The sequence below is a fragment of the Leptidea sinapis genome, chromosome 6, assembly GCF_905404315.1.
Source record: "Leptidea sinapis chromosome 6, ilLepSina1.1, whole genome shotgun sequence".
Taxonomy (NCBI): domain Eukaryota; kingdom Metazoa; phylum Arthropoda; class Insecta; order Lepidoptera; family Pieridae; genus Leptidea; species Leptidea sinapis.
The window spans coordinates 13,300,538-13,312,688 of record NC_066270.1 but is presented as its reverse complement, the minus strand read 5'-3'; positions in this window follow the sequence as shown (position 1 = coordinate 13,312,688).

Here is a 12,151-nt window from a genome sequence, read left to right as displayed (position 1 = left end):
GAATGTCCCAAACGTCAGAAAATTTTTGGAACCTACTCCACCCTGTTACTTTTGTGTTACAGTGATGCGCGCGCATCTTAAAATTTCACTCTTATTATTTTTTCATAACGCGCCTAAAGAAGTATATCTTTAGTAAAACTACTATTGTTTCCGAGTGCACTAACAATTAACCTGGTCGTTCTATGAAGCGTTCGGTGTATGATACGTTAAATCCCTAACAATATTTCGTACGAGCGGGTATTTAACACTAATAATTCTAATTCTCATTAAAATATTTTTATTCAAAATAGGATTCAAAATCACTTATTGTTCAAAAACTACCACCCATTCAAAAAAAGACTGCTTCAGACCTGAGAAGAAAGGGCGCAAAAAACTCACCTGATTTTTTCGAAGCGAAACTTCTTTAGAATCCTTGTGATTTCGAACCGGATGCAAATAAAAAAACGACAGGTAAGAGACACAAATACAAAAATGTGTAGGATGAAGCCGGCAAAGAATGAGACAGAAATATGCAATCCATTGAAGTGAAAACTTCTTTATCATAGTTGTGATTTGAAAGTCGATGAAACGAAAAAGCGAGAGTAAAAAGAGTAGTCACATCAATTCATAATATTTAACATGGGATATAATGAGATAGGAAGCATAATACAATGTTTTGGTACGAGGCGATCATAGTTAAAGAAGAGATTGTCTTAAGTATAGCGCGGGTACACCCTAATATATTCTGACTCCAAGCGCACGACGTATTACTACAGAGACACCAGGAGAACATATTATTATATATATTAGTGGTGGTAGGAATGTCTTTCATAGCGGTTTAAATCATGTGTCATCCTAGCAACACGTACCAGGAATTCATATGCAGTTTAGAGATTCATGCACGATGCAGGTATCACTTCTGACATGTGTACTTTGTACGTACGCAATGTTTTTTTTATAAAATATGAATTCAAAACATTTTTGTCATAATTGACTATTTCCTCTAAATAACGCCGTATTTACTACTTATTACTACTTATTATTACTTTATAAAATAAATGATAACTTCTACCACTTAGAAAAACTCATAAAGCTGAAAATAATTCTGATGCATTTGTCAGATCTTTATATGATTACAGTTTAGATACAAGATCTATCAATATCTTGCCATTTATTTAGGTATTACTGTAAAAGACTAAACACTAGTAGTTGTCACCCGGGACTCATAAAAACAGATTGCTTCTACTCCAAAGACGTTTTATTGACTTATTAACATCGATATCAGATCGTAACACTCGATTCTTTGATCTCCGTCTTACATTTAGGTACTCAAGCTATTTTGCGCTTTATGCTTCCTGATTTCATTTCTTTTACTACATTGTTGGTACCCACATAAAATATTTATGACTTGTCCAAATTTTTGAGCTCATATAAAGATTGTTGCTCATTCCTTTTGCCACTTTTATTTAGTAAGAGTATTTTTGGTATAAGAAAAATAAGTTTACATCATCAACATACAAATGTGATTCAGCGTCATTTATAATACTTTATAAATCTGTAGGCTCTGTCTGAATTTCATTTTTGTACCTTGTGGTTATCACTTTAAAAACAAAAAATAACAAATTGATTAAATTTGAAAGAGCGACATCTCAAGTCAATTTCCCAATATGCAAATATTGGGGTTGAGCAGGTTATTAACTGTAAAGTTGATCCTGTAGATGAAGCCACAACCTGAGAGTTGAACAAGACATACAAGATTTATCAACGATACGTCAGTCGAACGATTGGCTCAGTTGAAAGACCACTCACGCGCAACGCGAGGGGTTCGCGGGTTCAAGTCCCGCATTGTTCATAAATTTTGTGTATATGAACATTTTAAAAATTTTCAAGTAGCAAATGGTATTTAATAGAAGGCTTATTTAATTGTTTATGATATAATGTGAAGTTTTGAAGAAACAATTGATTTTAAAAATTCTCTCACTGATAGAAAGTAATTTTTAGGCGGGGTCCTTAGGTCATTTTGTGATGCGTCAGAATTCAGGTTTGGAAGAGATGACCATCTGCTCCTTTTGTCTAACATCATACAGCCGTACGGCCTGATTAAATCCTAAGTTTTTGAAGTTATACTTCTTTAGGCGCGTAATATAAAATGATGAGAGTGAAATTTGAAGATGCGCGCGCATCGCTGTAACACAAAAGTAACAAGGTTGAAGTTGGTTATGAAAATGTGTCTTTTAAACATTGACAATTAACAATTATTGACATTTTACACATTTTTAACAAATTACATTGATAGTTTGTTTTATTTATTTAGAGCATTGGTAAGTAGACCAAACCAAACCAAAATACAATAAAAGAATATTTAAATAGGTTTATAACTGCCAAACATAGAAATAAAAGCAGAAATAATGACGTTTGTACCTTTTTGATGTTATTAATTATAAGATAAACTTCTTTGACTATTCCGTTGCGCGCACAACGACATCTAAAATAAAAGTTTTCAGAAATTATCTGACGTGTGCGATATTTATTAATTTTTGTGGTTTCTTCGTCCATTATTAGGACAGGCAAAGGGTTCCAGCCAATACAGCCGCATTCGTTAACATTCAATAAATTATTTCACGATTTTTACAATATTGTTCTTTCCACAAACGCCAAAAGGGCGCCGTAGCTAGTGAAATTACTGGGCAAATGAGGCTGAACATCTTATGTCTCAAGGTGACGAACGCAATTATTGTAGTGCCGATCAGAATTTTTGGGTGTTTCAAGAATCCTGAGCGGAACTGAATTATAGTGGGCAGGGCGTATCAATTACCATCAGCTGAACGTCCTTCTCGTCTCGTCATTTATTTTCACAAAAAAAAGTTAAAGCCTAGGACTCTCACGGGTAATAGCGTCTGTAACTAACGTCCTTTCTTTTGTTGTCAAGTGTCCGGCGTCTATTTCTACCTCTCTCTCTCTCTTATGTGATCAGTTTGTACTCCAAACATTCCTGAGTTGCAAACCTAAGTCAATGTGGATGCAATCGCCACATTTGGATTGAGCTTCCTTGAGCGGTGTGTCCAGGACGATATGAGTTTAGCTAAGAACGCTGTTCACCTTCATAAAACCCGGCAACCTTTTTATAATACTTCTAGTGTTGCAGGAGGATGTGGGCAGTTTTCCCCTAAATTCAGTTCACCCGATATTTTGTTTTCGAGTTTCTTATGTTAACATAACATTTTTACTTAATTTGAGCTTTACTATTATTTTTTTAATTTTGACAAGGAGTCAAAAATTGTGCTATATATCAGCTTGCTTATAGACAGTCTCAAAGAAAAATTTAAAGATATAAATATTATGACTGTTCATTGTCAGTACATTTATGAAAATTTAATATATGTTCACAAAAATCTTCACATTTTTGCCCTTAATAATGATCTTGATTGTTATAATACTAGAAATAAGGGATTACTTGTGACTAATCCTAGTTGGCTTCATAAGATACATAATAGCTTTAAGGGTAAATGTATACACTTCTATAATAAAGTCCCAGCCTATGTTCAGGCATTATCTATAAATAAATTTAAATGTTTTATAAAAAAAAATGGCTCTGTCGTAAATCCTATTACTCCACTGCTGAATATCTAAATGATCGGACGGCCTGGGACTAGATTGTGATTATTTTATAGCGATAGAAATGACTGTACAATATTGTATATTTTGATTGAAAAGAGCGCAAAAAAAGAATGCTGGGAGAGTTTCTTGCGCCGCTTCTTCTCCCTCAGAGCGCCATATGTTTCCGAAGCGGTAGTAGTATCTAGTAGTTATAAGAAATTATATCAAAAAGAATTCTAAAGGAATCAATTTTGAGAAAATAAATGCCTTTTATGCCTTTTAATACATTCAGCACAAAGTTTACGTCTCTCTAATATTGTACATGATGACTTCACAAACAGACATCAAACAACACAGAAGCAATGGTTTTAACATTCAGTAAATATTTGATATCCCAGACCTATTCGTAACTTGTGAGCTGTATATTATAAATGGTAATAAAGCTCTAAATGCTTAAAATCTAAGGAAGATCGTTATTGTTGCTTAGTCTTACTTCGTTATTATTAGTTGACATTTTACTTTAATTGGAAATCCAGTTTTTTTTTTCCAATTTAATGTTCCAGATGGTATGATGATGATAAGTAATAACCTAACACCTTTAATGATAAGTCAAATCTTACCATTATAAGTTAATAGTACCAGATTGATGGTTGTGGTTGTCGCGATGGCCAGAAACTAGAGGATGAGTAAGGATCATGAATATTAGATAATTGCCTCGAACATAGAGATTAAGAATTTTTTAATCTGAGAAAGATTTCAGCTACTGTTACCTCGTTAGTTGTGTTAAATTAATCCTGTAAAAATTATGTGCTTATGACAGTAATATATTTTAGAACGAGAGGTAATTTAATGTTAAGAAATTATTAAATTAGGTGAGCCACAAAAAACAGCATTTAAATAATTTGCTCAGCATACATAGATTTTGTTTGCTATAAAAAACATCAGGCAGCAATCCTTGTTCCGCAAATATTTTTTTACTAAACAGGAGCAGCTCATTGTAACTAATATAATTAATACGTTGTACAAAAATAATTACAGCCATCCAGAATGACATAAATTGCTGATTGATTTTGAAATTTTTGCTGGCCATGAGTTGCTTATCAATTAGCTTTCTGCTCACAGATTATATTTTTCTGCTCACAAAAAAAAAAATAAGTGCTATGCTTACCATTATAACACACTTTTAGAACAGCATGAGAATGCTCCCTTATAATATCGCTTTGTTTTTCTATCATTTAAAATCTGACTTTATAATGTTCTCATAGGCACCAGGTAATACAATAATTTGCACTCATTAATATGTTAAAAATAGTAAAGAGCAATAAAACAACTTAAAACAAAATATACCTTTGACAATGAGTACCTATTCGAAATTCCTTTGTCGCTATTGAATCAAAAGAATGAACGATCGATGATACGAATTTTATTTGATATTTCAAATCCTTACTCCACATAATCTCACAGAAAAATAGTTTTTCTTTTAATGTATTTTAAATGAAGTGGATATCTTTCAACATGAGCATGTCGAAGTCGCAACAGATATTGTTTGAAATATAAAAGATTATGTGAGAATTTCACAACATTTAAGGACTATAATATCATAAACGTTGTTGCCAATGATCGTTTTGGGTAAACAAAGAAACACAATTAAGCCTTTATGAATCCTTTTTATATAAATACAATCCAAGTTTTACGACAAATGAAATGAGAGAGGGTTATAACTGTGTTCATATATTTTTATGTCATAACTCTAATGCTCGCAATTTCAAGTTGATAATCCAGGGTCGCTTTAATGATGTGGATGTTCTGCAAACGTATTAACTCCAGATTACATCATTGTTAAGTGCACATTGTATTTACTTGGTATATAAAAATTTTCTAAACGTGTTGAATAGATTGCAATGTTAATGATAAAATTATAACGTAATGTATTTTTTAATGTTTTCTTAACTATACAAGCTGTAATTGTAAATGTGATTGCAATAATTGCAATTTGACAGGATTTTTACTCCAATAACGGTAACAATCTAAAATAATCAATAATAATAATTCGGCAATAATCTCTTACGAATGTATTGATGAGGGTGTTCCCTGTCCCATGAAATACAGAAAAGTTATATCTTTGTTTTAGTCGGGAATTTTTTTTGACCCTGCTAATTTCAGGCGTGTTTCAGTGCTGCCCGTATTAAGTAAAAATTTGGATACTAGACTCATTGAAAACATCTTTGACACTTGGGGAGGGTCACAGGATGCATTGTGCATTTTTTGTGATTTTTCCAAAGCATTTGACTGCGTCAACCATGAATCTTTACTACTAAAACTAAAGCATTATGGAGTAAAAAATACAGCCCTCAATCTGTCAAAATCATATTTAAGGGAAAGAGTTCAGATAGTCATTGGGTAAGCCTGTAGGAATAGGTGTTCCACGGGGTTCTATTCTCGGTCCTTTCTTGTTTCTTATGTATATTATCGTATTACCGTTTGCGGTAAATGATAGCCATGAAATTGCATTGTTGGTTGATGATACTTTACTTATTTTTAAAGTGAAGCGACGTGCAGATATTGATGACGAAGTAAACAATGCACTCTCAAAGATAGTGTTTGAGACGAACCAACGTACTTATAAATGACCACAGATTGGAACTTCTGAACACTACATTCTTCATGGTAATCACGTTAGATAAAAAGCAACGAAATCTAGTAGGCTTCATAAGATAAAGGTATTACCTTTAAGGGTAAACTTAAACACTTTTATGATAAAGTCCCAGCCACTGTTCAGGCATTATCTAAAAAAAATATGTTTGATTAAAAACTGGCTCTGTCGTAAGCCCCACTACTCCACAGCTGAATATCTAAGTGATCGGACAACCTGGGACTAGATTATGAATATTTTATAGCAATAAGAATGACAGTACACTATTGTGTATATTTACATGAGCGTAACAAAAAGAATTCTAAAGGAATCAATTTTGAGAAAATAAATGCCTGTTTATGCCTTTTGATGTACAAATAGGTACATAGGTTCTTAGATAGCTAAGATTTCGACAAGGGTGCCCGGCGACAAAAAAAAATAATAAAGCAGTTCTTTCAATTTCGTAAGCTCAATTAATTTCCAAATTTTGAAATTACAGTAATTTAAGAACACCCACGCGAGTGAATCTGCGGGTAATACCTGGTATCATATTATTTTGCAGTCTTGTTTGAATAAACTTTAATCTAAATCAGACCCTATTATTTTGAACATTTTGTTTTCCTTCTAGGTCTTGTAAGTTCTCAAAGTTTGCGAACATTGCCATTAATTAAATTATAGTATCGGAGGGTATTGGCTACATGAAAATCACATTTTCATCGAACGCAGTTGGATACATTAAGGTGACCCCACAGTACAATTATATTAATTTGACTTCATGACTCCATGTATAAAGAATTATCCATCCGAGAGAGGTCCATCTAAATTTTATGTCTGAAATTTGTGACTTGGGTGTAAGTTACGTGGTCCCCTTATGATCTTCAATTATTGTACATCAGCACTCATCTTCACTGCTCCTGTTTCGTGCACGTTTAGATTTTCAATTTATCGTTCTAGGAAAGACTCGAAGAAAGGACATGCTCGTCAAAATGTTGAACCAAGATAGGCACTTATGACTTCAAGTTACCGAAACCGTCTTTATTAAGAAGAACAATGCCATGGTTTTAGAGAGATTTTGCTGAGATACTAGAAATATCTCTTTTAATACCATACCATTACCTTTAGGCTAAAAGCCTAGAAAAATTGAACAAATTTAGAGACATACAAAACCGGCGTATGTCTATTAAAAATTGAAATACCTATACCGCAACAATATCATTTTTAGTGATTCGTTGTTGTATAAGTTAAAAGGTAGCGCGTTTCCTTGGCCTCTACAATTGCATAACATAGTAGTATTGTATGAGGAATGCAGCCAACATTCTGGGCACCTTGCCACATGTAAGGGACTAGAAAATTATTTTCTTACAATTTGCAACCTATAAATTTGTGAAACGTTTATTGAAACTATATGTTACAGGCTTATTCAAACTTGAACGTGTTTATTTAATGATATACTCATCTGTTATACTATTCTTAATTGTAGTGGTAAAAACAAAAAAGACTATTCGTGTTTATAATATATTTTAATTTTACAACTTAACAACACTTCCTTACACCGCGCTATTTCAGATAATATCTCGATTAAGTACTTTAACTTGACATCTATAACGGTTGTCACCTAACAATAATATTTATATAATATTAATAATAAATTATATACAATAATATTAAATTAAATATATAATAAAATAATGTTGCAACACAACATATACCATAAAGTTTCCTATTAGATCAGCTTTGCATGCAGCTTGTCTTGCATTAAGATATTATTAGTAATTACATATTAAGAAATAAAAAAGTAAACATTTCATAGCATGATTGCATTCATGGAAGTTAAATTACGGCGCAGCCATTTTTTGTCCTACTTGTTTATTATTACTGTAGGAAAACGACATTAATGTGGGTCGCGACAATGTCGTTGATAGTACATTATTTGGTGGGTATTTAATGAGACTAAACTGTAACACATGGCTCGGTTGGTGACCATAGTTGTAATTCATATTATTTATCTCGCCTTCATCCTCAAACACACTCTATTAAACATGCATTGTCGTTGTTGCTTGGTCGACTAAGCTTGAAAACACACAGATTTCATATCACTTTTACTATTATTATATAATTTCACCTGTCTCCTAGGTACCTTCCCCTCTCCCATATGCATCGTTTGTTCAATGCAAGTACTCTTATTCATATTACCTGATTTCACCACTTTTAAAAACTCATACGGTCTGTTCATAGAGTTTAGTCTTTCATCGAACTATCCCAACTTATCCATTAACATTCATATGTGCTAAAGATCACATAAAAGTGAAAAACTCAGAAGATAAAAAAGCATTTGACACTGACAGCAAAATTTTTTTTTTACAGAAATTATTACGTTTTTTAATCATATTTTAGTCAACGACAGCAAATTGTCAAGATAAATAATCATCAATGTAAGCCTTTGTCACCTTTATACGGGGTGCCTCAAGGTTCAATCTAAGGGCCCCTTATATACTTCATTTATGTCAACAACATTCATGAAATAGATTTGCACGGACACATTACGCTTAATGATGATAACACTTGGCTTTCATTGCTTTGGAACATCAATCAAAAATCTTGTTTCTTTTGCACAGGACGATCTTAATTCTATTTTTCACTACTTTCTATAAACATGTCTAAAACCTCGTACATTATCTATAAAGCAACAAAAAACCACTCTTCCTTTCACACATTTAAGAATCAATAATCTACAAATGGAACAAAAAAAGAACGTAAATATTTAGGCCTTTTTTTGTGATAGTGAAATGGCTTGGAATATATGGAATATTGATAAAATTAGAACAAAATTATCATCTCTTATTGGTAGCGAAATATGGCAACTCGAAGAGTCTGACATTGGGCTGTCAATAATCATATCTAATCATGGAAAACAGACAACCTTTGAGGGAGCTCAGATATAATAACAACCTACCCTTGGAATTAAGAAATTCCAAAAAATTAACTTAGCGAGACTTCAATTTCATATTATAGCAAATAATAATTATAAGCAGGAATGTGTAAGCATTACTGTGTTTCGGTCTGAAGAGCGCCGTAGCTAGTGAAATTATTGGGCAAATGAGACTTAACATCTTATGTCTCAAGGTGACGAGCGCAATTGTAGTGCCGCTCGGAATATCCGGGTTTTCCAAGAATCCTGAGCGGCACTGCATTGTAATGGGCATAACAATAAAAACACTTTTACGAACCTTCGAATATAATATATTCAATATTTTCACTATAATCACAACTATATACAAATAACACTAAATGATTTAAAATAATAGGTCAGTCGGGTGACCAGCAGCCAGCACGTTCAGTTCTTTGACTGCCTCAACAAGAAGTGCTCAATAGCTGAGAGCAATTCGTAACAGTTAGTAGTTACCCTACTACCAATCTTTATAATACGAAACTACCAACTTCATATTAAAGTAACATCACTAAGATTTTGCATGTGATCGTATTATAATACAAATACTAAAAATAATAACTAAAACAAGATAATATTAACAGGTTACAGATTATTCTATTAATATTGTCATAATTTAATGTTGGTACTACTCGTAATTAGAATGTCAAATAACCATAAAATTTTAATGTACGAGTATAATATTTAATCTAAGTGACAATATGTCTTAATGAGAATAAAGTTTATTTAAACCTAAATAACACTATGTTCACCGAGAGAATCTCTGTAAGTCGACTCTAGCGAACTTTACCAGAGCGTGATGACTCAATCACATTCGACATCTACAAAACAAAGTGCTCATTGCGCCTAAATAACTTTTAACTTCAAAACATTCACAGTATTGTTAATCACTTGTACATTCATTACATACGTTATGTTGTTATTTACTCAATTTGTTGAATGTTTAAAATCTCAATTGTTTCCAAGCACGATCCGCTAAAGTTAATATTTGCACTGGACACACAAATGTTTTCAACGCTTGGTTCGTTTAAATAGTTTGTAGAGATTCACAGCGATGACAAAGGGATTGTGACTGAATCAATTTGAACACCACAATGTTGTTTGATTTATTAACAATATAGTGACAGGCTTATAGAAGATTCAAGCATTCAGTACTTTTACAGAATTTTTGGGGTTTTTCAAGAATCAACGACAGCGGAAAAACACCGCCGACCATCCCGCGGTGTGAGAGCTCCATGCCTGAAGTACAGTTCAGACAGAAACCTGTTCGGCGAGCTCTGTTTTCGTTGGACGTCAGGAAGTCAAGCGGGCCGGATGGCATTTCTGCTTAGAACGTGTGCCGCTGAGTTGACGCCGGTGCTAACGCGTTTATTCCGCCACTCTTATTCAAAAGGCGTAGTCCCTGACTCATGGAAGTCAGCCCTTGTCCATCTGATCCAAAAAAAAAGGAGACAGTTTGGATCCGGCAAACTACAGGCCTATTGCTATTACCTCCCTACTCTCCAAAATCATGGAGAGCATGATTAACCGCCAGCTCTTGGTATATCTTGAGGGTCACCAGTTGATCAACGACCGGCAGTACGGCTTTCGCCATGGTCGGTCAACTGGCGATCTTCTGGTATACCTAACACATAGATGGGCGGCGGCTATTGAGAGCAAGGGGGAAGGCCTGGCAGTTAGCCTGGATATAGTGAAAGCCTTTGATCGTGTATGGCACAAGGCGCTCCTCGCAAAACTTTCATCATTTGGGCTTCTCGAGTGCTTATGCATGTGGACCTCCAGCTTCCTCACTGGGCGCAGCATACAGGTCGTTGTCGACGGCTATTGCTCAAATCCCAAGCCCGTAAACGCTGGAGTGCCCCAAGGATGTGTGCTAGCTCCCCCGCTGTTTCTTCTGCATATCAATGATATGTTGGACACCGCCAACATACATTGCTATGCAGACGACAGCACTGGTGATGCGCGTTTACCACTAAAAAAACCCCATTTGCCGTATCACCGCTCTTCGACAACACTTCCCTTAAAGCCTCGCCTAGTATCGGAATACTGGGTCTCGAAATTTCGAGCGATTGCCAATTCCGTGGCCATCTGGAGGGCGAAGCCAAATTGGCTTCGAAGAAACTGGGCGTCATAAATAGAGCAGGGCAATACTTCAAGCCGACCCACATTTTAGCGCTCTACAAAGCGCAGGTCCGGCCACACATGGAGTATTGCTGTCATCTCTGGTCTGGCGCACCCCAGTATCAGCTCGATCCATTTGACCGCGAGCAACGCAGAGCAGCTCGAATTGTCGGGGACCTAGCGCTCTATAAACGGCTGGATCACTTGGCGTTGCGTAGAGACGTCGCTTCACTGTGTGTCTTCTACCGTATTTATCACGGGGAGTGTTCCGAAGAGCTTTTTAACCTGCCACAAGTTACGATATCATCCCCACCATCTGGATGTGTGGCGGTCCTCCACAGTGCGGTTTTCAAGGAGCTTTCTTCCTCGTACTACGAAGCTGTGGAATGAGCTTCCTTGTGCGGTGTTTTCGGGACGATACGACATGGGTACCTTCAAAAAAAGTGCTTACACCTTCCTTAAAGGCCGGCAACGCTTTTGTGATTCCTCTGGTGTTGCAAGAGAAGGTGGGCGGCGGTGATCAATTAACACCAAGTGACCCGTACGCTCGTTTGTCCTCCTATTCCATAAAAAAAAATCCTGTGCGGCACTTTATTGTAATGGGCAGGGCGTATCAATTACAATCAACTCAACATCCTGCTCGTCTCGTCCCTTATTTTCATAAAAAAACAAGGAACATGGTCCTTATAACACAGTAGAAGTCTATATTTACAAAATGCAAACAAATTAGTCAGCCAACTGAGATGAGCGGGCACGGATGACTGCAACATATCGTAATAAATAACTACTGGATAATGTAGGTTTATATAAGATCTGTGTTAGTGATGTGGTTTTTAAAAGCGTTCACCACTTTTAAGACATCTATGTCTTAAAAA